This window comes from Prunus avium, chromosome 7 (genome assembly GCF_965620075.1).
Source record: "Prunus avium chromosome 7, drPruAviu1.hap1.1, whole genome shotgun sequence".
In the NCBI taxonomy this organism is placed as follows: domain Eukaryota; kingdom Viridiplantae; phylum Streptophyta; class Magnoliopsida; order Rosales; family Rosaceae; genus Prunus; species Prunus avium.
Window position 1 is genome coordinate 26,885,500 of NC_142290.1, and position 6,000 is coordinate 26,891,499.

Here is a 6,000-nt window from a genome sequence, read left to right on the forward strand (position 1 = left end):
CAAACACACAACTCACACACACATTGGGGGGGGGGGGGGGTTTGGTTTGGTTCAAGTGACCTAATTCTATTGCATGAAAGTAAATGGACTTTGAATTTAAATGAGAATGGCAGAGATGAATTATCAAAATGTGAAAGTACCAAGTAACAAACACTAGGGTTTCGGAATCCACCCTAAACAATTCTACCCAAGTTCATGAATACTCAAGTGATGAACTCTAAATGTATTGATGAAGATGTTCGCAATCAAGACCATGGGTCGTGGCTCAAGACGCATTGATTCTCTCTAATATACGTAAAGTGCATGGTTCGTGCTACAATACTTGTGCCCTCCCCATAACCGAACCTAGGTATGGTTCGTACTTCGATTCAATTACAAGGAGAACCCATTAAGTTCAAAGAGAATATGAACATCACAAGAATCCTGATAGCATGGTGTTTACATTAGGTATTCAAGAAACCAATTCACATGGATGATTCTTACTTCATCCATTTATTGCTTAGGATAACATGAAGATACACATAATCCCAACAATCTCAAGAAGCATGCTTTCAAAGATGGCCAACCAAGGAAAAACACACATCAAGGATAGATTAATTTGGTGAATTGGAATTCATCAACAATATCTAGAAATTCATACACTCAAGCATCAAAACAATAAGGTAATCATGTTTAGGGCTTCAACCTAAGCCCTAGCTATGGAATTTAGTTGCTCATACTTATTTCAAATACAAACTCAAAATGAAATTAGAAAGAGTTTACAGATTTTCAGAAAATTATGAAAGCTTCAAGATCATCAATGGTGGAAGTCTTCTTCTCCACTTTTCTTGGCTGCACCTTGGCTTTCTCCTAGCTCCAAATCTCCAAAATCTGCTCTCTAGTTGTCTGGAATGATGTGTCCCTCTCTCCCGTTGCAAAGCTCCCCCAAATCTGATTGCAATCCCTTTTGACTTCTGCCCCTTCTTTCCAGCTCACTTTTAATATAAAACTTATTCTTTCTCTAAAGCTTTTGCCCATTGTCCCCTTGAAAATGATGAAGCCTTGTTTTAAGGTATAATCCAAGGCTCCAATTGACTCAGGAAATGCCACTCAAATGCAATCCATTGTTACCAAAAGGTGTGGTAACAAGTAGAAATAAAATGCTATTAAGTGGGGGTGAAAACTGGGCCAAAACAAACATCCAGAGCCAGCATCAATTGTCCGATCAGTTGGATAGGCTACACTTGCCCAATGGAGCTCAAATTTGGATATGTTGTAGTTAACATCCATTGGAACAAGTCTTATGAAGATCATCACCTCATCCAAGGACCGGAACATGCTGATCCAAGGCCACGAAGTTGACCTACGAAAATGAACAAAAACAGAATTTATATCAAATAATGCACTTTTAGCTCATTTTCATACAAACCAAGGTAAAACCTATTAAAACACAAAAAAGAAGTAAAAAGCTATAAAATGTCAAGAACTAACTCAAAATAGTGGGTGAATAACATGAAAAATCATGTGTAAAAATGAACCGAACAAACTTCCCAAACTTATCTTTTGCTAGTCCTCGAGCAAAACAGAAACTAAAACAAGACTCGAAACAAAACTTTCCGAATACTTTCCAAAGAGAGAGTGACTTATGCAACTGACTCAAAAGTTTTCACAAGAAAAACTCGGTTTAGACATCATTCACAAGGCAGCAAAGTTCAGAACACAACATGCTCAAGTGTAGTAGTGTGATAGCCAAATGGAACTCATTCTCCAATTTCAGTTTTCACACAACTTCAAAAATCATACCAAGCACAAATGTAACTTCAAATCTCACCAAAGTTGTCCTCTCACAAATGAATCACTCGGAAGAGGGTTACAATGCATCACTCAATAATAAATATGAGAATAGAGTTAAACCATACGGGACTTAACTCACAATTAGCAAGATGAAAAACATGCATGAATATGATCTCAAGAAGGATGCTAAACACTTAAAAGAAGAATGTGTGCAAATCAACCACATGACATTTAGGATCAATTTAGGTCTTTATTATAGGTTGTAATGGGGCTAAGGGTGCAAGGTGAGTAAGAAATGAAGGATATGGATACAACAAAGTCCAAGGAACTCACAATGTAAGAGCATATAATCGTTGACTAAAAGACTTTGAAACATCACGCTTGAGATTTTCACTAATTTTTTTTTTTTTTTTTATTATTTTTTTTTTTATATATGTGATCAATTAGACCACAAAGCCTTATACCTCCACTAATTATGATTCACACTCCTTCCTTCCATTCGAACAACCAAGAAACATGGAATTGAATTTGAAACCATTGCCACATAACCACAACTTTTCTCTTTTCTTTCACCCTTTGAGTGAGGTACTCTTCTTTTTTTTTTTTTTTTTTTTTTTTCGAAATGTAATAACAAACTTCCCAAACTTAGCATGAAAAACACATCTAAATTAAAGCTCATGAGTTCCTTAGAAAGGTAAATTCTTATTTTTCAGGCTAAGGCTAGAAGTAATAATTGGTTACTTGAAAGAAAAGGCATACATATAGGCTCAAGGTGGTTAACAATGGAAAATCATGCATAAGCATGCATAGGGTTAGCTTGAAAGGCACAAACGGTCCAAAGAGGGCCTTAATATCATTTCTCAAATGTCATGTAATCAAATTGCACAATAATGAGTGACTTTTAAGTGCTCAACCAAATCAATGAATAATGAGATCAAACAACAACTCAGATGACAAGAAAAATAAGAATATGTGTATAACACTCATGAATTGAAGCACAAGGCTCAAAGCTCACATTATATGGTTATACAAGTCTAATTCATGCTTGATACAATTCTTTGGATCATGCAAGTCCCTCAACTAGAGAATTATGAAACAAATGGCAAGTGCGAAGAGGGTTTCAAACATATCATGCTAGAACGATGCCATTTAGTGAATAACAATTTTTTTTTTTAAAACATTCATTTTCAATCAAGTCATTTAAACATTCATCACAATCTCATCATATATGTCCGGAAAGTGACTTAAGAACAAAAAAAAGACTCAAAACAGAAAAGAAAACAAAATAAAAGAAAGTAAGAATTTAAGTGAAACGAAAAAGACTTGCTATCCCTTCCCAAACTTAGAAACAAACATTGTCCTCAATGTTAAAGAATTCAGGCATCAACAACGTTATAACAAGAAATAAAGGGAATAAAGCAAGTAAATACAAGAACAAACAAGAAAAACAACTACAACACGGTTGCAAAACAAAACAAAACAAAACAAAACAAAACCAAACAAAACCAAACAGTAAGCCCTAACAATAGTCCTACGCACGCAGAAATCCAATCCAAAGAAACGCACAAACCAAAAGAAAGCCCAACCCAAACGAAAGCCCAAAAGCGAAGAAAGTAAATAAAACAAAGAAACCAAGTCAGAAGCACAAAGAGCGAAGACTCAGTAAAATAGAAAAAGTGGGCCCTGAAGTCTCGGCACCTGTGAGTCACGGGATACAAAGTGAGAGACGTGTCGACAAGCAGAGGTCTCTCTCACGGTCCCAAGCCAGAATTATTGGCTTCATAGGAAGGTGTGACGACTTTCGTTTCTCAAAAGTGCTGAAAGGCGGAACTGTAATTAAAGGGGTTGGGGACCAGGTGAGGTGACCTAAGGGGATAGGCCGTAAGGGCCGCGCAAAACGCAGAAGCGCAGTGGCTAGGGTTACGTAAAAACTAACTCTATAAAAGAAGAAGCGAAAGAGTTGGGGAAAAAACACACAAACGCAGAAACACACAACAGAGAAAAGAAAGAACAAAAGAAAAGAAAGTTCAAATGGCTTCTTCCTACCCATTCTCGCTGGATCTCAACCTAGCTCCACCGACTCAGACTCGGGGCCAAGCAGTAGCACCAGTGTGGATGCCCTACTTTGCCTCCGCACGGGGGCACGTGACAGTGAACGACTCGATACTGCTGGACAACGATGTTGCCCTTGGAGTTGCTAGAAATCTAGTGACTCCCAAGGATATACGGGTGCTGGGAGCAAGGGATGACAACAGGGTCGTGAGCGATGCTCTGGCACTAAGCGTGCAAAGCACCGCAACAGTCGCAAGTGTGGGTCATCGCCTACTTGCGAAGTCCCATGAGGTGGAGGTGCTAAGAGGTCAGTTGGCGGCGGAGCGAAGTATGGTGGAAGAGTGCCAGAGTATTATTAAAAGTTTAAAAAGGGAAAGGGCAAGGATAGTGGAGGTGAATCGACACCAGCTAGAGGCGTTGCGGGAAGAGAACCAAAATCTCTCAAAGATGGTAAGTGTTTACGCCCATGACATGAGAAAGCAGCTGGAGGACCTGGACCAACCGGGTAAACGCAAGAAAACAGATCGCGAAAGTAGGTACGCTCAAGCTAAGAGTGCGATCTTTGGGAGCTCGAGTGATGAGCCCCAAGAGGCTGTGCGTGAAGCCCCGGAAGAGGATAGCCATAGGGCTAAGCTCAAAGGTCCAATGGCCGAGACACCGAGCACTGTGAAAGAATAATTTCTAATGTATTAGTGGTGTGCCTGGTTGTCTTTGCCCTTTCCGTGTATTTGTTTTTTTGTTTTTTTTTGTTTTAAATTTTAAATTTCTCGTTTCCGGAAATAAAAGAAAAGAAAGTTGCAAAAGACAAAGAAGAAAAACAAAACGCACTTCCCCAAACCGGAATAAAAGGAATGCGACAAACGAAAAAGACACAAATCACACTTCCCCAACTGAAATAAAACAAAAACGACAAAATGAAAAGAAATCAAAACATAATGCACCAGAAAACAGGGAGGAAAAGAAAGCAAAGCGAAAGTAGAAATGCTTCCCCTTTTAACCGGATGCAACCGCAAATTGCGCAGGAAATGCAAAGTGGTGTCGGCTCCCTTATGAGCATATGGCTATTTAAACCACTTCTCGGTTGAAAGAAGGAGCATCCTGCATTTCACCTGCAAACTCAAGAAAAACCATCAAAAAGCCCAGACAGAAAAATCAATGGCATCCCCAGATATGCTTGTTGATGACCTTAACCTTGAGTTGTCCCTTGCACCACCAAATGCCCAGACACGGGCTCCTCCAAACCCTATCTTCCCAAACTCCTCATACCACCATGGCTCAGCCTCAAACTTCTCTGAGGTGGTGCCGCGTAGGGCAGTAATGCCGGAGGGCATGACTGTCAGCAGACTTACAGTTGCAGATCATCTGCATGTGGCGCAGAGGTCTGACAGGATGGCAGTGGACGAGTCCCACAATCTAACCGTTCTCAACGCGGTCTCGGCCACAAATTTGGGCATGCGCCTACTGGCGAGAACACGAGAGTGCGGGGCACTGAGTGAGGAGGTGGCGGCCCTGAAAGCTCTGGTGGCGGACCTGCAGAAGCGGCTCTACAGTGCCAACCAGCATGTAGAGATGCTGCAAAAAAGGAATGAAGATCATGTAGAGCTGCTGCAGATTCTACAAGCAAGAACAGACAGAGGCAATTAGCAGAGGCCTCAGGTGGCGCAGAATGCAATAAAGAACATGTGATTAGGAATTATTTGTACGCATTTGCACGTTTGTGTATGTAATCACATGTTATGAAATAGAATAAGCATTCACGCCCAATTCTGATTGTGCATTAATGAATTGAAAACACTTCCCAAACTTATATGAAACACTGTTTATAACTGATGGAGATTTAAGATTAAACAATGCCATATAGAAAAATTGGGATGAACAAAAAGAAAATAAACAACCACAAACTACAATAAAGAAGAAAAACAAAGAAAAACAAGTTAGAAACAAAAACAAGTAAAGGAAAGCAAAAGTAAGAAAAACAAAGAGAAACAACAAGAAAATCCTAATTACCTTGGTTGGAAAATTGTAACCCTAACTCAAAAAAATAAAAATAAAAATAAAAATAAAAATAAAAAAAAAGAAAATTTGAGTCTAGAGAAACTCCACTTTGAAGCGATTAGGACGACAACAAACTTCTCTGTTCACCTTGGGTTGCCTCCCAAGAAGCGCTAAGTTTAA